This window comes from Amphiura filiformis, chromosome 14 (genome assembly GCF_039555335.1).
Source record: "Amphiura filiformis chromosome 14, Afil_fr2py, whole genome shotgun sequence".
Taxonomy (NCBI): Eukaryota; Metazoa; Echinodermata; class Ophiuroidea; order Amphilepidida; family Amphiuridae; genus Amphiura; species Amphiura filiformis.
In genome coordinates, this window is record NC_092641.1 from 15370906 (window position 1) to 15394745 (window position 23840).

Genomic DNA, 23840 nt, shown 5'->3' on the forward strand with positions numbered 1-23840 from the left:
TGGAGTAATTCTCAAACTATTAAACTCTGCTGGAAGCTTAGAACCAATTTTTTTTGATGTTATGAATACCTTGGGTTTATAATAAACTTATCACAACAAAAAAATTGGAAGCTTTTCCTATTTTGGGGAAATGTAAACATCAATGACGATGTTTGGTGTTTGGTTTCTATGCATCGTTTTCAAAAGGAGTTCTTTTACAGAACGGTACTTTAGAAACAATAAGCGGAAGTGTGCAGCTGAAGAATTTTTGACACATATAAAATTTCATGGTTACTAAAATTTGAAATTTCTTGCTTTTTTTATCAATTAACTTTTATGAAGTATCTATACCACAACATTTACAAGAAAAAAATAACAGAAAAAATATACAACATATTGTACTTTGAACCATCAAACTCTTTTTAAAAAAAATATTAATTCAAATGATATTTTTTGTAAGGAAATGACAAAACTATCAATTACATGTACAATATTTTGGTTATTCAAATATTTTACAGTTACAGTTTGCTTCTGATACGTTTTTCTTTTGTGAAAACGAGCTTGTTTGATGCCGAATTGTGAACAGAGGAGTGACATCGGGACTGATATTGACTTAGAAATATATACCAACAATTGATGCAATTTTGCAAATATATTTCGACTAAGTCAACACTGTAATTGTGCGTATATAAATCACAGGGAAATTGAATCAAATCAGTTTGCTATAGGCAACTCTGACAAGAAATTTGATAAGAGTGGAAGAATAAAGTGTTTTGGAAAGGAAGAAAAAAAAAAAAAAGAGCTAACTTCTTTCCTTTAAATTCTTATAAAACTAGAGCGAAACTGCAGAATTTACATCAGTCATGCACAATTTATGTTAAATTTGGTAATATTACATAACTAGTTGTTCAAGCATTTTGCGTGAACTTGAAATACCAATTTTTACCCTTGAATCGGTGTCTTTATTTCCATATTAGATCGGGCTATTCCAGTTAAAATCCATACACCCCCTGTGGAAAGGGCCGTAGCGAGGTTGTAAAATGTGGGTGGCCATGACAAATGTGGGGCGGCCAAAATACAAATGTGGGGCGGCCAAAATACAAATATATGCCCAAATTGAAATAAAGATATAAAGAAAAACATAACAAATTTCTCAAAAAGTGGGGCAGCCATGACATCCCCGGCCACCCCGCTTGCTACTTGCTACAGTTAAAATCCATACGCCCCTGTGGAAAGGGCCTTAGCAAGGTTGTAAAATGTGGGGCGGCCATGACAAATGTGGGCGGCCAAAATACACATATATGCCCAAATTGAAATAAATATAACAAATTTCTCAAAAAGTGGGGCAGCCATGACATCCCCGGTCACCCTGCTTGCTACGGCCCTGCCTGTGGAAGATTATACACCTCCATCTTAAAGTCATAATGTACGATCTTAAAATATGAATTTGGTTAGTTTTTTTCAAACCTGATTTTTTGGCATATTTGTAATGTTTACACATGTCACAACTTGCACCTAAATGGAATCAGCCAAATTTGTTGTGTTTGTAGGTAAACAGAGCAAAGTTCGACATAAAGTCATAATTCAAGAAATTATCACTTTATGTCCGCCCATAGAACTGCGTGTTAAACGGCCAAAATAACAAGCAGTGTTTCTTTCACGTTACCTCGTTATTTCAGCTCAAAATGGACAGAAACCATTCCCGATCATTATTACTAGTATTATTTCAGCATTTTGAGTATATAATGACAAATTTAAAATTTGAAGGAAATCGTACGGTACATTAAGCCTTTAATTCCAGTTATACCTCTTGTTCAATCCAGAGTCCATGCAGCTGACATATTTTGTGAGCGCTTTGCATTAAATTCCCATAAAAACTGTTGAAATTGATCAAATCCAGTAAGATTTTTACACAATTGGGCTATTCCATTTAAATTCCACACTTACCCTTGTGGAAGATTTTGAAAATGACTTCCACAGAAGAAGTACATTTTGAATAGAATGAATACTTTAGCACAGGCCTTCTCAACTGGCGGCGCGCGCGCCACTTGTGGCGCTTGGACTCAGTCGAAGTGGCGCACATAGTGGCGCACGGTAATTTTAATATTTTTTCACATAAATCTTGAACAAATACTCAATCTGGGCCTTTAAAAAACCTTAAAATCCATGAGCTTCCAGGGGCGCTGCCCCCTGGACCCCCGATAAAACTTCATCACTACACCGTACCCGCTATGCGCCCGCACTAACTCACGAAGTCCTCAGGCGCCCTTAAACATTTTGGCACTTCATGATCACAGAAATTTTCCAGTTGGCGCTTCAAATAAACTAGTTGAGAAGGCCTGCTTTAGCAGCTCCATTTGAAACTCACTCTCCCTCAGTGGAAGATTTAGGTTGAATCTTTCTCAAAGGGTGCATGAATTTCAAATGGAGCAATCTAATGTGTTCATTCCAATTGAAATTCATACTCCCCCTGTGGAAGACATTCTAAAAATCTTCCAGAGGGGTAGTGTGGATTTCAAATGGCATAGCCCATTTGGTCACAAATGAGAACATTTTGCTTGAAATTTGAAAATCTTCAACACCTTTTTCCACTCTTTGTGGATGAATACGGTTGAATCTGGAATCATTCCAACTGTTGAATTTGGTTGGAATTCCTCAGTGGGGGTGTGCAGTTCAAATGGAACAGTCCACTTAGCAGTGCAAATCTAGAGAATCTAATCGCGATAAAAAAAAGCTTGACAAATTCTAAGTCAAAGATGATTTGAAAAAAAATTTTGCAAGAATAACCCAGATGGTATGAAATCTGTAGAAATCACTACAATTGTGCGGTATTGTATATGACAGACAATTTGTCTAGCTTTGTTATAACATAAAAAACATCCCATGCACACTTGTTTCCATTCATTAATAGTCGACTTTTCATCTCCGTTTTTTCTTCTCTCCACCTAAATCACATTTGGGACTGATGTTGTATATCGCTCCGGGTGATTTGTACCCTCATCTTTACAGCAATAACTTGAAATTATGAATGGCGACGATGCTATGAATGAATCCATAGTATGCACGACCCAGTCCTGAGAGACTTGTGGTCAGTTTGCAACAAACGGATGTATGTAGATACATAGAATTGTGAAGTCTTGCTTTCTATTGTCTTAGTTTCTGTTAACTATGTGAATGGATGTAACTAGAATAGTACTCAGCACTTTGAAATTGGTTATGCGTCCTGGCTATGCGTAAGCAAAATTACGGCGATATTGCAGGCAAATTCATTCAAAGATTTGACCAGCTGGTAAAATACTATAGAGGCATGTTTGTGCATGTTTGAATCCATTTTTATAGATATTTTAAATATTGGCATGGAAATATTAAAATTCTTCACACTATTTGACAGCATCATACAAATTATTTAGTATTCATTGAGGAGGTTATATTAAGATAATATCCTTTTGTAGTAATAAGAACAAAACAATGGATGGTTTAAAAGACTGTATTTATCTCTGTGGTGCATGCATCCTCCAAAAAAATGACAATCCCAAAAAAATGTCCACTTCTTTCTGTAAAAACTGAAAATCATCCCTTTTTTAATAGAAAAATTCACAAAAGGTCCACTTTTTTGGTAAAAATGTTGAAATCAGGACAAATAAAAAATAGCAAATATTTGTATCATTTTTGTTTATTACCAAATATAGAGAAGTGGTCACTTTAAACACAAAACATGGGTTCATTTTTAATAACTGGCTTTTGAAAAAATGAAAACGAAGAGATGCCAACAAAAACAGATTTTTTTTTTTTTCATTTTTGTCACCGGGATCCGCGGGATGCAAGTGCCATTGGGTTAGGTACAGCAGTCCTTTACAATGGGACAAAGCCAAAAGGAAGTCCACAGCATGATATATAAATACGACATACTCCTTTTTATCCTAAAACCAGTGACTGGGTTTTGTGTCCCTTTTGGAATGATAGAATGGCATCTTCCAGGCTTTATTGGTTGCTTTTGTTAAGTAAACTCGACCCCGAGGTGAATCAATCCCAAACCAGATTGCCAGACCCACTAATGTGTAGCCAAATTAGGTGACAACTATCGTCCTGAGACATCACAATTTTGCGACTTTTAAGCTCCAGTGGAAAAACATTTTAATCTCTTTGCACTTAATTTTGCATCAAAAACCATAAATCATCAAGTTATACAGGTGCATCTTTTTTCCAAGCTATATTTTTTTTTTTCTTGTCAATTTGTGCGACATTTCATGTATCGTACCAACGAAATGTGCTGAAAATGACTGGCAACCCTGTCACAAATCACTAGTTGTAATTGTGGTTTTCATATTTCTCTTTTTTCTGTTGCATCCCCGGTTTCCTATATTAAATACAGGCTATTAGTTATAATGAGGTAGCATACAATGTGAATATGTATTTTGAGAACCTTGAAGGATAAGAGAAATATTTGCAATAATAATGCTATATGCCTCAGACTATGTTTATTATATTTTCCTGCGATTTATAGAAACATACTTGAATGCTTATTGAATTTGTTTATGAATGTTTAGTCCCTGTTTTCTAGAGGCTTATGAAACATGTACTTGAATGACTAGAGATTTATAAAAACATATTGAATTTGAACATCTCTATTATGTTTAAATTGAACAACAAAACAGTGATAATTATATCACAAATATTGTGCAAGAAAACATTTTAGGAAAATTATTCAAAATGGTGATTTGTTTGACAGGTGGAGTTGCAACAAATAAAGAATTTAATGCTGCAGAATCGAACAAAATTATGTCAATCCTCATGATCATCATTTATTGCTGGAAAATAGGGCAATTAGAGCAACCAACTTATCAACGATATTGAAAATAGATAGTTTGTCAAATAATTGTCAAATTTGTTAACAACAAGCAAATTGCTATCTGTGATTTGTACTATTTGTACATTCTCTGCACAAAATAAAGTTACAGGGCTGTAAACAAGGGAATCCATGAACTACCATGAAATCTGCCATTGAAATGTTACATGTAATCTAATTTAATATCACTATACCAACTAGATCATACTTTTCAGTCTTGAACCCCAATCAAAATGATCATCATACAAAGTCTATGGCATCACAGATCATTCCAAAAAGTGCATGATCCAATTAGCAGATTGAACACACAATTTGCTGGTGAATTCTGACATTTGGTGGGAAAATTAACTTTCCTAAAAAAATGTTGTCATCTTTGTTTGGGTTATTCCTTCATGTAACTGTACACAAAATTATGGTTAGAGTTAGTTTTACTTTATGGTTAGGATAGGGTTAGGGTCATAGGGTTAGGATTAAGGTTATTATTAGCTTACACAAAATAATTACATGAAGGATTGATCCATCTTTGTAGGAAATTTGACCTTTCTTCCTGGGAAATGTGGGAAAATTGATATTAACATCTACACTTCCCATCATCAACAAAACTCTGACCAAGCAGGATAAATTTCATATGAGTGAACTACAAACAGCAAGATCAGTACAGCAAACAAGCCGACATATCCTATATCATCCCATAGATTTCCTTTCTCTACAAGTTCCTCCATGAGACCTGTCCTGATTCCAAGATCAACAGCGGATTGTGGAGTAATCCATCTCTATGCGGCTATGGGATAATGTGATGCGTCTGATATTTTGTTCACTTTATAGTTTCATTTATTCACTTCACAAGTGTATTTTCAATACCTTGATTTAAATTTATGGGAATAGTGCACTGAAGGGAGTACAAACATGCCTTGTATGAGGCCAAAATAAAACAAAATTCTAATATGTTGCCTTCAAGTGGGAAAAATGGGAAGAATCCCCATAAATATTAAAAATTTCACATGCTTTTTCAAGTTTTCTATCACTTTCAAGTTTTTCCATGAAAGTTCATTCTCACGCATGATATTGACAATTACATCTCTTCATAAAAATGTAAAGCATAAAGTGTGCACTGATCCATGATTTAAAACTTTTACAAATTATATTTCCAACATCTGGCACAAAAACAGGTAGGGGCAAGTTAGAATCAGAGTTAGAATAATGATCCAACTGGGTTGAGTGCTAAATTTAATTACCCATTTATCATCGTACCCACATCATACCCATTTATCTTTAAATTAATAAACCAATAAACATAACATTTGTAGATTGTAGGTAGAGATCATGCCACCTTGATAGTGGTAATTAAGACTTGTCTGAACAAGTTTGGCATAAAATTGTATTGAACAACATTTGGTTATTATGTAATCAATTACTGCTGTCTTGCAACTTGATACTTGATGAATGCTCATAAATAACTCTCAAGAAAATGAATTTTAAAAACTCTGGTTTGCCTAACAGGTGGATGCGGTAAAGTACAGTATGTGTAAAATGATAAGATAGTAAATACTTCCTTGTTACATGGGAGACAGGTGTTTTGCAATCAGTTTGCATCCTTAAATCACAGATATCTCAGATGCTCTGTTGCTGGATATTTCTCAAAATATTAAGAGCTATATCAAGAGCCTCTGAGCCAATACTAGGCTTGTTTGTACTCATTTTAATACATTTTTCATGCTAATTCCAAATATGGTCATGCAAATTTACAATTCTGACATTTTGAATTTTTAAACCAATTTGAAGTTTGTCGTCTGCAGTCGACAACTGTATAGAGAGGTTAAGCTGATCATTTATTTTTGTTGTCCTGTTCAGATATTGTTATTATTTCAGTATTAAGATAATTTTACTGATCAAAGATCCTGTGCTGATGTAGAATGACAAAGCAAAGACTCAATTTTATGTGTATAAATGAAGATGACACGTGCCTGTAAATTGTTTTATTTATTCCAGAAAATCTGAAGGAAGAAAGTGATATAACAGAGTAATGATATAATGTTGTAATGTTAAGTGTGGAAGTGCCATTTCCAAGTAAATTAATTACATGCATTATGTTGTCAGTAATAATTAGTGCTATAACAGGATATAGATCTGGTATAATTGATAAACATTACCATTGGGGAGACTGATTGTAATCACACAACAACACAGCATCCTGTATTGTCATGTCTAGTGACTATCAACAGCATATGGCCTGATTGAAGGCCATTTTCTGATTGGTGGAAATCCTGTGAAGTAACTATGTACAGCCTGTGGTCTAACTGAAGGCCACTTCTGATTGGTGGAAAGTATTGATGTCTTGATACTCTGTGTACTGCATGACTGATTGCCAGGGAATTAGACCTTCTGCATTATACCAGTAGGTCTACAGATTCTGTTGATAGCCAAAATCATGTGAAGCTACATATTGGAATATAAACTTGATATTTTAAGATAGATGAAAACATTGCTCATATTTATGGAATTATTGGAAATCTACCCTTAATTTCATATTCTAGAACTTTTAACATAGGGATACTTTTCAAATGAACAAACCAGTAAACATCCTCATCACTCCTGTCACATAATTTGTACACATCTTCTCAGGATCCTAAGTTGTCACTTGCCCATTATTTGTGTACATAGAGCTATAGATACACTCAGATGAATTAGCTGTTTATTTGTGTAGATATCAGTACTTGCCAACAATCTGATGATATCAAACACCTCTGAACCAGCCAGCCACATCATGGAAGTCAAAACAATACAACAGCTAATGCCAATCACAATGTTAAGGGTCACCTCGTTGTAATAATACCAGTAATCCAGTATGCAGGCCCGTACGCAGGATTTTTTTGGGGGGGTGCTGATTTTGAAAAAGTGGACTTTTTTTAAAGGGGGGCAATTTTGTGAAAAGTGGACTTTCTTCCCCAAATTTGGACCTTTTTTGACCAAAAAAGCATAAAAACCCGATCTGCATACAGGCCTGCCAGTATGTGTGAAAAGCTTCAAGAAACCTCCAACTTCAGATAATTTCAATTTCCATTTAAAATAATGGCTTTTCCTAAAAATTAATATTACCATAAAGTGATTTTATTTTCCCTAAAAATTTTGTTTTCATTTATCAACATGGTGAAATTTACCTGAATTTGTGGGTCTATTTCATGCTGAAAAAATAACAACAACAATAAGTGATGTCGATAAACATTTCAAACTGTTGTTTGGGTTCCCATGCCAAAATGCTTACATATAAGCATACTGGCCTATAATATGGAGAAATAATGCAGATTTGAAGATATAAAACAAAATATTTTCATCACGAAATAGAATTTCATTTTTGGTTTTTATCCTACATTGTTTTGCCTGATATTTCCATGGCACCAACAACCACTTTGAACTATAAAAAAGGTTGTAAATGCTACAGCATCATTATGCACTTACAGCCATCCTGCATTCAACTGATAGGCCTACTTCTTGCTTGATTGGCAAGCTCACAACTAGGGCAGGTAATGTGTCATGAACAGTCTCTAATGGATAGAGACTATATAACATTCACAAATGTGTGTGGTACACTTATAAAATAAAGTTTGTCTCTAACATCATTCAGCTGTATTTTATCTAAACATAAAGAGTTTTAACTTAATGCTCTGTGTGCCATAGGCTTTAACATAAAAAGTCACAAGTTCCGAGATATTTTCTCAAAATATCAAGAGCTATCTCAAGAACACTGAACCAATACTAGGCTTGTTTGCACTCATTCGAATGCATTTCTCATGCTGATTCCAAATATGGTCATGAAAATGTTTAATTCTGAAATTTGTAAAAGAAAATTATAAACTTGTTTTCTGCAGTCGACACCTGCATGGAGAGGGTAAAAAGTGGGAATTTGTGATGTAATCAAGCTGCATGTATAAAATGAGTAGGTTTGTCGTTACGAATTTCCTTTGTATTTAATATACTGTTCTGAGCAAACATGAAATGACCATGTCGAACCATCAGTCCAAAATAAAAAGCTTTAAAAAATGGTACATAAATGAAATTGTAAACTGAATTTTGATTTTGCTCAATAAATGATTCATTTTGATTGATTGTATCAAATATATTTTGAGCTTCCCCAAATGCTAAGATTGTCTGTGATTGGTCTGACATCTTTCTTATCCATGTTATCATCTTCTATCTGTCCATGTAATCTGATGAGGACTCAAGCGTGTTTCAACATAGAACAAGGATAAAAATTCCCTTTAAAAGGGAAGGCCAGCGTCAATGCAGAAGAGGTCTTGTAAATAGTTTGGGTCACCGTGAAAGGCATTTTTTAGGATCACGCTTACATCCATGTTACATGACAGTTCACCAAACCATCAATGGTGAGAACATGCACACTGAAACAGCAAAACACATAAACTCCTAAACTCCTGTCAACTCTTTAATTCATTACTCCAAATTGTTCTGTATTTTTGTCTTTACTGCTTTTTACCCATGCTTATTATAAAAATCAAGAAATACACTGCAGTTGTTAGTTAATTCGCTATGTTAACTCAACTTACATGCACATTTTATTTTAAAATAATTTTATATTATTTTGCAATGTATAGTTTACTATAAAGTAGATAGTGGCAAGCACATGATAAAGGACTGATCATTCACTACAATCTTCACTTTTAAACTGTATTTTTTTAATGTGTTGATTGTTAGTCCGAAACTCCTGCAAAACTATGGACATGGCATCTTACCTACTCCATTCTGTAGTCTGCATTGTGTGTTTTCTCAGTCTTCAATCATTTTGTTGAATGTAATTTTATGAATCAAATAAAAAAGATAGAAATTGGTCTCACTTTAGTTATGTGTCATTTTACAGTATTTATCATTTATAAAGTAAGACAATAATTTATTTATTTTCTATAAGTGCATGTCAAAATATGGGATATATTGTTCAATATTATAGCTAGTCCCTAAAAACTTTATTTTCAATCGGATTTTTCCCGTTGAAAAGACAAAACTGATGTTAAAGATAGCAATAATATCATCAATAACATTTTGAGTCAATTTTATCCATAAAACGATACAGGATAGGATAGATAATTACTTTGACTTCAATGTGGTCCATATAATGAAGATTTTGATTCCACAACATTATTAGATCTGTTATCAACATATCAATTATGCACTCACAGGCAACCAAACATCAGTAGTCCACTGATTTGACCTCGTGATCATTCCCCCGCTTTGACCATGAGCGTGTTTCTACAGGCGCACCGCTAAGTTACCGCTAAATGGATAACGCTATCTTACCGCTATCTTACCGTTTAACCTGCTGTTTCCACAGACAGGTTTTTGCCGTTGGCGTGTTCATACCGTTTAATCTGAATGACAAACATGTTTTAAAAGTGTATTTTGTCTTATCTTTTACGGTAGTATGACCAGAATCTTGCATCGTAGGCCTAGAATTAATGCTAGAATGGATTGTTTAATGGTTGATTATTGCTAAATAATCCCTTTTTTTGTTATATTTTGCAAATCAACAGAAAAGTTTTACATTTTACACAGTTTTGCACTATTTTGTAGCATTTACAAATTTCCGTGAGCAAACCCCGAATTCCATGAGTTTTTCTGTTTTTCCGTATCACCATGATCACGGAGAAATTGTGGCTTTACATAATAGTTTGGACTTGTTATGTTGCACAGGCTGTTATTAACGTTTTTGTCATGTTGTCTGTCCAATTAACATGTTGATTAACAGCCATTTTGTTTGATTTTGCTCAATAACCGGCTAGTTACCGCTTCGGTCTGTTTCCACAGAAAATCTACCCGCTTCGTCAACGGCAAAAACCTACTCCAACGAGGTTTCCGTTGGCGATGAAAAGGCGTTGCAAAAAGGCGTTGGAGGCTGTTTCCACAGGAGTGATTAGCGGTTCCATACCGTTTCCAAAACGGTATTTGGCTCTGTAGAAACACGCTCCATGTCATTTTTTCGCCAGCCCATCGGGCTGGTACCTGTTTCTGGGATGGGGTCAGTTTGCTCAAGAGATTAATTTTTATTGGTATTGGAATGACTTTTTGTTAAAACTTTTTGTGGTTGAATTTTTTTTAAATATTTTAATTCGATGTGTAAGGAAAAGTAAGTATGTTTTGCTGTTTCAACGAATGAAAACGAGTGAGTATTACCAAAGTTATGTTTGAATTAATATGACTTTAAAAGTTTTAGGTATAGCCCTAAAATGTAACAATAATAGTTAATATACAGCATCATATGGTCAGCAGAAGAAAAGTATGTCATTTCAGTGTCTTTGACCCGGGGTCCTTGACCACTGAACAGCGTGATATCATGTTGATAACAGATCTAAGAATCAAAATCTTCATCATATGGACCATATTGATGTCAAAGTAATTATCTATCATATCCTGTGTAGTTTTATGGATAAAAATGACTCAAAATGCTATTGATGAAATAGTTGCTATCATGAACATCAGTTTTGCCTTTTCAACGGGAAAAATCCGATGCAAAATAAAGTTTTTAGGGCCTAGCTATAATATGGGCATAATTTACCCATTTGACATGCACTTATATATAAATAAATTGTCTTACTTTATTAATTTAATAACTTCTATGTTATAAATAAAATGACACATAACGTAAGTGAAGCTACTTTCTATCTTTTTATTTGATTCATAAACTTACAGTCAAGACACACAAGAGTGAAGATTGCAGTGAGTAATCAGTCCTTTATAAATGTTCTTGCCACCATCTATCATAATAGTAAACTATACATTGCGAATTAATATCAAATTATTTTAAAATAAAAAATGTACATGTAAGGTGAGTTTATATTATGTTATATGGCGAATTTAAGGAGTATTTCGTGATCCTAGCATCCTCTTTTTATGACATTTTTCAGTAGATATCCACAAAAAAGCTTATATCTAAAAATTTCAGTTGATTCCGATTTTGCCTTTTACGAGTTATGCATGGTTATGTGTACACAATATGTTGCAATTTTGTTCTGGTATACCAGAACGAAATTCAAATTTCACGATTACTTTGCTAACGAATTAATCTGCAAGAAATATTTTGTACATAAACATTATGTAGCCAGAGGTTTCCAGTGATATAAAAATCTCAACTTTTTTGAGAAAAGTTAGGGGATGATGCTGTGGATCACGAAATGCCCTTTTAACTAAAACCTGCAGTCAGTGCAGTGTAGTATTTGTGACGTGGTATATCGAAAGCAGACACTTTTGGGCAGGATCGTAAATGGAGAAATAGCCAAAAATCTACCGGGGTGATTTTTTCACGATTTGGGTTTATGATGTTATTAATGTTTAAAATATTGTGTGATCGTTTCAGACCGGAATATAACTGGCATGTTGTATTTTTGAGACATTTTTCAAGGTAATTCCTATACTCTCAACATTGTCAATAATATTTTTAAAGGCAGCTTATCTATTATTAATATTAAAGGCCCATTCAGTGATTTGCTCATCCGGACGATCGTAAAAATCATCAAAATTTTGGTACCGTACCTTTGTTATTACATAGATGTGCTAAGTCTGCGAATGGTTCAGCCAAAAGCCGTGTAGGCCTATTTAAGACAAAATAAGACATTTTACACGAATCTGTATTTTTAGATACTGACAGTATCTAAAATTAGCTACAAATATTTGAATGGCGGGGCTTGAATTTCGTCAGTACTGCTGTTTTCTTCATTTTTTGCCAAATTTGGCATTTCAAAAATACCAAATGACAATTTGAATGACTTAGGCCTATCCTTCTCTTTTAAGCAATTTATAAACAATTTTAATTTTTTTACTCTTGCACTGGGATCACTGAATGGGTCTTTAAGAAATATGGTGTATCATGTCAAAACAGACATCTTTTGGACAGCTTATAAATTTGGAGGCTTTCACATAAAGAGCTATTTTGCTCCACAACGCCGTTTTCCCCAATAAAATCGGACATTCCTAAGCGAAGAAATTGAGTTCGTAAGTTATGGTATTAAAAAATTGGAAATTGAAATATCGTGGGTAAAAAGCTGAAAAGACAAATAAAACCAGAACAGAACAATTTAGAGAACAATAATGAATTAATAATAATGAACAATAATGAATTAAAGAGTTGACAGGAGATTAGGAGTTAATGTTTTCTGCAGTTTCAGTGTACATCTTCTCACCGTTGATGGTTTGGTGGACTGTCATGTAACATGGATGTAGTAAGCCGTGATCCTAAAAAATGCCTTTCACATTGACCAAAACTAATTACAAGACCTCTTCTACATTGAGGCTGGCTTTCCCTTTTAGAGGGAGTTTTTATTGATATGCTGATTGCTGTTTATGTTTATATGTGTAGGCCTAACCTATGATAACTTTTTAAGTCATAATTAATTCAAACATAACTTTGGCAATACTCAATCGTTTTCGTTCGTTGAAACGGCAAAACATACTTTCTTTTCCTTGCAAATCGAATTAGCAGACATCAAAAACATTTCCACCACGAGAAGTAAAAAAAATAATTCATACCAATAGAAGAAGGCTATAATCTTAGCTAATCTTTAGTGTACACAAACCCCATCTCAGAATTAGGTACCAGCGCCCTATGCGCTGGCGAAAAGTAAAAAATATAATCCACATCATACATGTCATACCTATTTTTAAAATCATATCCAGACAAATTGGGGACAAATTCTTCTCTACTAATACAGATACCACTTTTCTCAATTATTATGTTACCATGACAAACACAAGTTCACTGATTTTTTATCAAAACTGGACATCTCGGATAATCCTATAGACCACTTGAAGGAGCTCAAGATGAGACAATTTGTCAGGACTGAATATATTATTTGCTTAGCCATAGTTAAATCAATTATGCCTCTGTAATTTGAAACTATAATATTTACGTTAAAAATGACACTTAATTATTCAAGAAGAAGTCTTTATTAAAATTGTTGGTGTTAATCATCTGCATTTAACCAGGGCATGACAAACACCCTTAAGGATTACTGTGTTATCGTTTCACGATTTACGCTCAAAAATGGCTTAAAATTAAATCTTTTTGAGACACGCCCTCAAGGAGAAGACCGATTAAGAACAATGAAATCTCTTCAGGGTGTGACCTCATAAAATCATCTCCAAAACCACCATATTCATCATGCGAAATTTAAAGATGGAAAATTATTCTTGATATTCCGGAGAAAATTGAGTGTAAAAACAACGAGGCTTAAATTTGAATAATCAATACCTGTAGTCCATTTACCCGTCACTATCATCAAAGTTATGAATTTTCATTGGAAGGAGAAAAATTGGAAGCTATTAGTTTAAGACTCACTCAATGATTCATCTACAATAGGATGCGATGGGTACATGTGACAACCGGCGCCCTCCCATTGTCAGACATGGTAGATTATTGATGGAATTCAAAAGGAGTCGTGTGGCTGTCTTTTCAAGACATGCGGTCAGAAATGGTGAATTTAACCAGAAGATAATCATCTAAAAAACCTTTGGATTTGGTTCAAAATATAAAATGAAGAAAATAAGGAAAGTACAGTAGCGGATAGACAGGGATAGAGCACTTGTATAGCCTTTAGACTGGAAAATAATTGTTTGGGTTGTGGAGTCACGCTGGAGTCAGCCAAAGTCAGCTTTCTAGCGGTGAATCATGAGGAGAGCCAAATTGTGCAGTTGGGCAGAAGCAAAACCCTAAGAAATTATTTCAATAGGGATCGTCATGACGATAATGTGAGTCAAGGTCAGAGGTAAATCCTTTGTTCGGAGCCTTCCAATAGCCTCAAACCAAATTTCGACGATAAAATGAAGACTTTCTGTCTCGCTGATGTTTATTAAGAGGGATAGATGAAAGTGGTATATAATAAATGAGCACTTAAACATTTTGTAAAGAAACTATCACAAATACAAGCATTAATATGGAGCCTTCCAATAATTAAGTAAATAAGTTAGCTAATACTAGGCTTGTTTGTACTACGGTTAATACATATTCTCTGCAGATTAGAAAATTGGGCATAAAATATAAAATTTGTTAGAATTCTGTGCAAAATTTATCAACTTGTTAAATGTACTTGCTGTGTAGCACATACAGGGTTACCACAGTCATCAATACTTTTAATTTGCCCTATTTCAAATATGTTTTAAACAATTTAATTGGAAGAGAGGCTGGTTTGCACTTTCAACTACTATCTTGATTTTCATTTTGGTTTATTTTAATCAGGTTTTTTTGGTGAAAAGGAATCATTTAACAAGGATGAGCTAAACCAACCAATCAATCCATCAATGCGTTAACATAGTAAAAGAGGAATACAATGTAAATAATTGAAATGAATAAACTTTGCATAATTTTTAATTATTGCTTTTTACATCAAATTGCATGGGAAAGCCCCAAATTTCCCACACGATTCCATTTCTAGCTGGTTCCCTTGATCAAGTATTCAAATGCTCCACCAACTGTAATGATTACATGGGGAAGAACAAATGATGCATATGTTTAATTAATAGGAATGATTATTAAGGATTTATCATGACAATGACGAATGAAAAGAGGGAGAAAATGTTGTTTGTTTTGGTTACCCAGCCAGAGATAGGAGTTCACATAATACAAGCAGGGCCGGATTTACCATTGGGCCAGATGGGCCCCGGCCCCCTGGCATGTGCAACTTCCTTTTAGTCCGAAAACACCATATTATGGGCCAAATATAGGGGGAAATTGTCCAAGTAAAATTTATGCTTGTCTCCCTCTTAATTGTAATGCTCCCGTCGCAACTGTTGATCTTATAGGCTACCTAAACCAAAACCTGGCCACTTGAGTGCCCAGGGCCCCAAAAAGGTAAATCCGGACCTGAATGCAACTTACAACTTACACTTTGACACTGCATACAAAAAATCATAAAATAAATGACAACTTAAAAAAATTTATTGATTGATTGATTGATTGATCTAGGCCTACTAAGTTAATTATTTATGTCTTTAATTAATTTATGTCATTTATTCATAGACATTTTTGTATTGTAAATGGCAGAACATCCTAAATGAAGTGGTGAATTAATATCATCTATATTTGACCATTATACTGATTATTTTAAGGTGTGTGACCTGCCAACATCTGTAAATACAGTCCTGTTTTTTCAACCAAAATGATGCAAATTGTTGATGATGTAGGCCTGTCCACACTCATTACAGTATGAACAATAATAGGGCTAAAAGTTTATGGGCGAATGTGACTATAGCTATTTTAGGAACTGGTCACCTTTAAAAAGGAAAAAAATGTTAACCCTACATGTATACTCTTATGACATAACAAAAGCACAGTATAAAACAAGGACATTTCTGAAATTGTATTGTGATCAAGAGTTAAAATTCGTTATATATAAGTTAATTTCTCAATGATTTTTTTCCCAAATTGGTAAATTAAGGTCTGTTCTCCAGCACTTAATATTTTTTGTAAATTAGTGTTAGTCTACCATTAAACTAACTTAAAATTGCATGCCAGGTACGTATGCCAATTTCATTTTATTTATTTTATGCTTCTCAAAAAACATTATGAAATTAAATTTCATAATTTCAAATTATACAAATTTATATAGAACTTGCCACTGGCAGTACAATGTGTCAAAATTCATATAAAATCCTCCAAAATCAGACGATACCAAATTGAACCCCACTGCTTTATTTGAGCTCAGCCCCTAGAAGCTTTGTGCTTTAGTAATCCGGGTCCTAGTAAAAACCATTAAAGCACTGACCAGTTTATACCGACAGGATGTTCAGAAGACAACAGACTATTAGCTCTATAAATTGGAGTGTGGCTGCACGGGCTTGCACATACAAACTATTTTGACATTGTACTCCCTATTAATAGCTCCATTCATAGTAATCGGTAGCCGGCCGGTAGCCAGGTCTTTGATCTTTCTTAGACATCTGCTACCGTCTTTAAGGAGACAACTATGTCACAGGAAGTTTTCATTGGGCCAGTTTGTGTTTGTACTTGGTTCTTTAAATCTGGGTCCTCATTGGATTGTCTGACATCTGATCCTAAGCTGTGCTAATCCATGTTTGATCTAATATATAATCTCAGGGAGTTAAAGGAGTTGATTGATAAATTATAAGTCATAAAATTGAATTTTAAAATCATATTTGGAAGTGAATATACCTTTCTTTAAGAAAAATTTCATTATTTTACATTAAAGAATGATTGAATCACAATGAGTCCAGTTCAACATTTCCAAATAGAACTGTCAAATTATGAATAATTTTTTAACCAACATGGCTAGATAATATGTGACCGTATATCTAGTGTAGAAAATACCTCTCCATACATTTGAACATGTAAAAAATGCTGTTTTACAGGCACGACTGAACCAGATTTTGCGTTTTGGAAGATTTTTGTGTTTACTTTTTGTTAAAATCATGTAAAATCAACTGTTTTAGGGACCAAAATTTATTGATTTTGAGAAAAATTCAGAACATTTTCAAAATATGTTTGCAAAAAAATCATCAAATTTTTGCCAAATTTTCAAGCTTTTTGGTGATATTTTAGGGTCATTTTAGCCTCCAGAAAATAAAAATAAAATCCTGACCGACTGACCTTACTTGAAAAGTCCATCCACCTGTAAAACGGGGTTTTTTTTGTCATCAAAAATAATATATATATATATAATATGGGTTCTTCTATTTGGCAATTCAACCACATACAGCAACATTTAAAAGTATAGACTTTTTTGTTAAATGTTGATATTGTTGTCTTCTATTTTTCCCTGTACAATAAAAAGTGCAACATTTACCTAATGCTGTTTATCATTGGCAATGAATTTGAGTTGAAATGATCAAATTAATTTATTCAAAATGATTTATGATGAAACATTGTTTGACTACTCTAAAACTAGGCCTTTTTTGTTGTCGTGTGAATTGGCTTTTCACAATAATGCGACCGCTTTGACACATTACCTATGTACGTTTATATTGTACGTACATTTGTATTGTCATGATTGTGTAGCCTTATTAAAATGCAATTACCGTTGGTGCTAGTCACCTTTTTTGAAAATGTGAAGGACATTGCGTGGTTTTCTTTTTCATGAAACCACAAAATCAAAACTTGAATAAACATAATTGATCAGTTAATTCCGCTTATGCGCAGATGATGTTGCTGGTGCAAATAAGCATAGGGTTCAGTTCCAGCTCCGACATGTTTAATTTTAGTACTCGGCCTGTGATGATTCAATATGTTTAATGAGCAGAGAGGTTGAGAGATTAACTATTTTGGTTCAATTTTGGTAACACAAATTCTAGCAAATTTCATCATAATCTTTTTGGAGGTTTTCTTTCCATGCAACATAGCACTTCTAGAAGTGGTGGGTTGTTTTTTTTTGCTGCTTTTTTTTCCTTTTTTTTTTTTTGCTGCAGCTTATTTCAATCTCAGTAACTGAGCCTGTAAATAAATGTTCATTGAATAAAGACATTGATTGGTACAACACTAATTCTGTAGAGTTTCATTTCGATCTTTTTGGAGTAATAGCCAAGTTTCCACTTCAAGAAGTGTTTTTTTTTCGGCTGCAGCTAATTTCTATCTCTCTCAGATTTTGCAAAGATGACCATATATGGTATGATAATTTTGATCAACAAATTTTGATCGGTGATAATAATCTGATTGATAAAAATAACAATTTTATACTTGGCACCAAAGCTACTGTTACAAACACACTGTACAACAGACAAAAAGACAATTAATTCCTTACATGCACCTGTTTAGCGACCACAAATTGATACTTTGTCCATCTGCCTGTTGCCCTGCCTGCAACATTACCTACTAATTATGACTACTCCTGTAATTTAAGAATATTACTGTAATTTAAGTTCAGGTACAGTACTTCATATGAACTTGACCATGCTTTGCTTGTTTGGCCTTTTCATGATTATCAGACCGACCATGGAATCCCAGGTCATCAGTGAGCAATAACAAAGAAAACCAGCAATGGAAGAAGAGACCGTATTTGATCCATATATCCCTGTTAATCCATGTCTATACCGCAATAATTGTCATTACTCTTCTGCAAACTCGGAAGTATTGACTAAAAGGAGCAAGCAGCATGGTTCCAGCAAAGACTGTGTGTACTGTGTAAGCAGACAAATTTGGACTCATAATTTTGTCTTTTATCTGTCAAAAAAAAAACACCCCAGTGTGTTTGCTGGGTAATTGATTTGGACCCCAGACCTCACCTTTATGGCAACCTATCACTATGCTGAATGTCAGATTGCTTTCACATTTGTTGTTCGCATGGTTGTGTCCAAAACTGTCCAGAAATCTGATTTTTTGATGAATTTTTGGGATGTTCTGCTTTAAATAAATCATTGACTGTCCTTTTAAGAAATCTAAGAGACAGTGGTTCTTATCTTATGAATCAGCTGACAGTAAATTGGGTTATTCCAGTTGAAATCCATACACCCCCTATGGAAGACATAACATTAATCTCCCACACAGGGTTGTAAAATTCTAATGGAACACCCATTCAGGTAACCCCATACATATTCCATGTGAAAGATTTTAAGACATGAGGTGTATGGATTTCAACTGGAATAGCCCAATTCTGTGACAAAACATGGAAGTTGTGGACAAAACCTGACTCAGTCACTGCAGATGGTAGGATGTCCTAATGGTTAGAGCATAAGGCCTTCCATCTGCCTGCCTGTTGAATCGTGGAAGTAAAAGATGGTTCAATACTTTATCAATTTTATATTATAATACTATAGTCAATACTAATTTTCTTAAAGAAAACTGGAGACAATCTCAATCAAATATAATGAAATTACACAACACATGGTCATTTCACATGCAGATCTTTTTATTCTATTTTATTTTATTAATCCTTTTAATCCCATAATAACATTGCTACTCACATGTCTTGTCATGCTTGTAGTACATTTAATAAAAAGTAATAATCAAAGAATGGGATTAAAACATTTTATATGTTAAATTAAGTCATTTGTAGCAATCCTAGGACAAAAAGAGCAAAAAGGACCTCCACTTTGAATGACTGAGACTTTCTTATTAAAGCCTTAATCCTATTCCAAGGAAGGTCGAATATTTTGAAAAGGACAAATATGGATTTGTTTTAGGTATTATATAGGTATTGGGTAATATAAAAAAGAAAGAATAGAATGATTGAATAGTACTTCATGTTAAGTATAAATGGTTCATTTTATCACATATTGACCACACACGTTCTGTCATGGAGATTTGTATACAGGTGCGGATTAGCACTGGCTTCTGTGCTGTATTCTGATACCTGTATGATGATTTTCCAACTGTAGGATTCGCTACGCTCGGTGCTCGCTCCGCTAGCTATTCGAGAGGCATCGCGGTATGTGGAACGGGGCTAGTTCTAGTGCGGATTAAATAATATTATACGATTAAAAATATTGTAGACTCAACTTGCTTCCTGCAAGCAGAGAAGATGAGAATAGATCTCATCTTCTCTGTTGTAAGGCTGTATGTTTTGATCACAAAATTTACATACATTAGACAACATACATTTAGAACAATAGAAAAGGTAGTGTAGAATTAAAGTTAATATAAGATACCACATCATGCAAAAAAAAAATACAACTATTACAACTGAAGTGTGGTAAGCTCTCTTGTAAAATTAAGGGCTCAATTCAAGAGTTAACCAATTTCAAACAAATTGTCTTTTTGAGTGCAATTTTAATGTAAAGATATACTTTATGTGCACCGTGTAAGGGCTTTAACTTCAATCAGTGTTATACAATGTTTGAATCTCATAGTAAATTGCTACAAAACACACACAAAATTATTGCTGATTAATTTTATATATGTACAACTTTTTAATTGCCCCCAAATTGAACTCACATTTTGGTGAGAAATTCAGCCAGAGACCTAATCAAATCTTGTTAGAAACAACACCTTAAATTAAGGTAATTATGCCATTAATAACCCATTGGTAGGAACTCAAAGTATTCAGAATAAATGACCAGAATGATTTTGGTTTATTTTTGGTCAATTTGACTGCGCTTGTGCTGCGTTTCTGAATGGTAGTGGAATTCTTTGGCAGGTGAATGGAGAGTTACCTGGAGTTGACTAGGTGGGAAAAAGTTGCTCAAGTGTAAGAATTATTGCACTAATTAGTCACTCTATTTGGAAACCAAATGTGGGTTATTATTACATAAGTGGTTATTTATGCCGGGTTTATTTTCATTAAAAAAAATATCAACAAGAAGTAGCAGTGTGAATATGAAAGATATATAGAATTTGTAAATTATTTGTAATAATTTAGTTAGGCATGTTATATTTGAGAAGTGCATTATTTGTATAATTATACGTTAACATTGAAATTATAATATGATTAGATTTAAACTTATATCATCACAAAATATTCCACTGATCATCCAGGGTTAAAAAACTGGGCCCTTTGGTTTACCAGTCCAGGTCTTTACAAATTGAGATAATGAGTCAGCTGGGGGAGGGTAGTAGAAGATTTTTCATAATTATTATAGACTTTCCCACATACATATAGTAAGCCATTTCCTCCAACATTAAAATTGATTAAGAAATCAGTTTCTTCTAACATTGAAATTGATTAAGAAATCAGAGTATATATTGTAAGCACTATGGCCAAACAGAAGAATTGCAATATAGGTTTGGTTTTAAGCTTTACAGTTAATTATCAGCCAGGCCAACTAATTGTGTAATGTGACAATAATTAAGAAATAATTAAAGTTTCTATTATTTTATTAACAGATGGGAAGAGAAAGCTATGAATAATTAACAAGATGTGGTAACATCGGATTAAAGTTTGTGGCAGCGTGAAATTCAAATATGTCATGGTGATTCTTGGACGATACTGGTGTCCACAGCAGAAATACAAATCTACCCATGATGCATTGCACAAAATTGAGCTAAATCACATTTTGGACCTTACTATTCTTTACTTTATTGGGTGGCCATTGGTAAATATAGAACATTAACGAAGTCAGTTATACATTTTTGAAGTATTATCTCATATCTCAGGCAAAATAATTGTCGCACTTTGGCTAAATTACAGATTATGTACAGGTTATTAACTCTCTCATGCGGTGTCGACTGCAGATGACAACTTTCAAGAAGATTTTTTAAATTTTTTAATTTCAGAAAGGTGCATTTTCATGACCATATTTGGAATCAGCATGAAAAATGGATTAAAACAAGTACAAACAAGCCTAGTATTGGTTCAGTGGTTCTTGAGATAGCTCATGATATTTTGTGAAAATATCCCAGAACGTTGACTTTTTATGTTGAAGCCTATGCTATGGCCTGCATGCAAAGCAGTAAGACTCAAAACCCAGGCATGCTGGGAATGCATGGTATTCTGCTATGACTGGGTGTGAAGGTAGATGGTCCAAAGAGACCTGACCATTAGGAGCTTTATTAGGGTCAAGTGTTTTATGATATAAGCTATTGGAAGATGATGAGCATTAATTAGTCATCCTAATAAAGTGTAATTTCACTTAATTTTTCATTCGGCTTGTCATTTTAAATAATGCTATTATAAACCTATTAAACCAGTATGACAGGAGGAGTGTATCGAGTGGAAACTTTAGAAGGCCGTCCAGACAAATTGTAAATAGGCATATTTTTACCGCAAAGTGATATTGGGGACTCGTATCCTGACAATTGTCCATGCAATTCTGATGATTAACGACACTGCATAAATTAAACATTATAACAAAATATGATGTTCTATCTACTGAAGACAACAAACACACTTATCACGCTACAAGTGTGCTATGATACTGCTATCCTCTGTAGACAGCACATAGGTTCATCTTTAGATATGTCACAAAATGTGTTAACTAAAGCTATCTACTGTAGACATCACATTATACAGTTATTGTATAATGTACTATGGTTATAATTAGAGAGCATACAGATGCTATCTACTGTAGACAGCATGGTGCTGTCTATGGCTACTGTAGACACAATGCTTTTACTGTAGACACCACAATGCTTTTACTGTAGACAGCACACTGCTATCTACTGGCAGTGGCGGTGCCAGGAATTTTTTCGGGGCAAAGTGAATTTCAGGGGGGGTAAAATTGGCAAATGTAGACACAATGCTTTTACTGTAGATACCACAATGCTTTTACTGTAGACAGCACACTGCTATCTACTGGCAGTGGCGGCGCCAGGAATTTTTTTCGGGGGGGGGGAAAGTGAATTCAGGGGGGGGAAAATTTGCCAATTTTGCATAAAATTGCCGCAAAAGTGGAAATTGACGTGATTTTGGGGTTTTGCCTCAAAAGGAGGGTGCAAACTGGAGGGGCAAGAAAAATGCCCCCCTTGCCCCCCCCTAGCGCCACCACTCTCTACTGGAGACAGCACCTATTATCTGTTTATCACATTTATAGCATTTGCACTCTGACCAGAGACATTTATGCTAATCAAATCTACAGAAGTGGACTCAGCTATCAAGCAAGTTGCAAATGTCTCAGAATTTCAGAATTTGGTGACTTTCATGAACTTTCCTGCACAATACAAACAGGACAGAGCATGCATCCAAAATTATACTGTCTACAGTAGACAGCATATGATCTAATATATTACAGATAACACATTCACATTAATTGAATATGAATAAAAATAAAAAGACAGTGGTATAACATACTTGTTCAATCTCTATTATTATATCAAAATTAAACAAAAACATAACCAATATTGTGAATTTCAAAATTCTGCATAAACACAATAGACTAGACATCTCAATAATACAAACAAGAGATCTCCATTTTTATTTTCACGAAAGATTGAACAACTCACACCAGCAAGAACAGACCTAACAAGCTGCATCAATATTCATTCTGACAACTGTAAATGCTTGTTTTCAATTCCAAATTTTTGAATTCATTCCTCGCATTTAATTGTACTTTTGCGCATATCTCTGGAGTCAGACTCATTTCACGGGGAGTGGAGTCAGTCTTGTTTCATGGGTAACAGGACTCTGCTCTGCATGCTAGC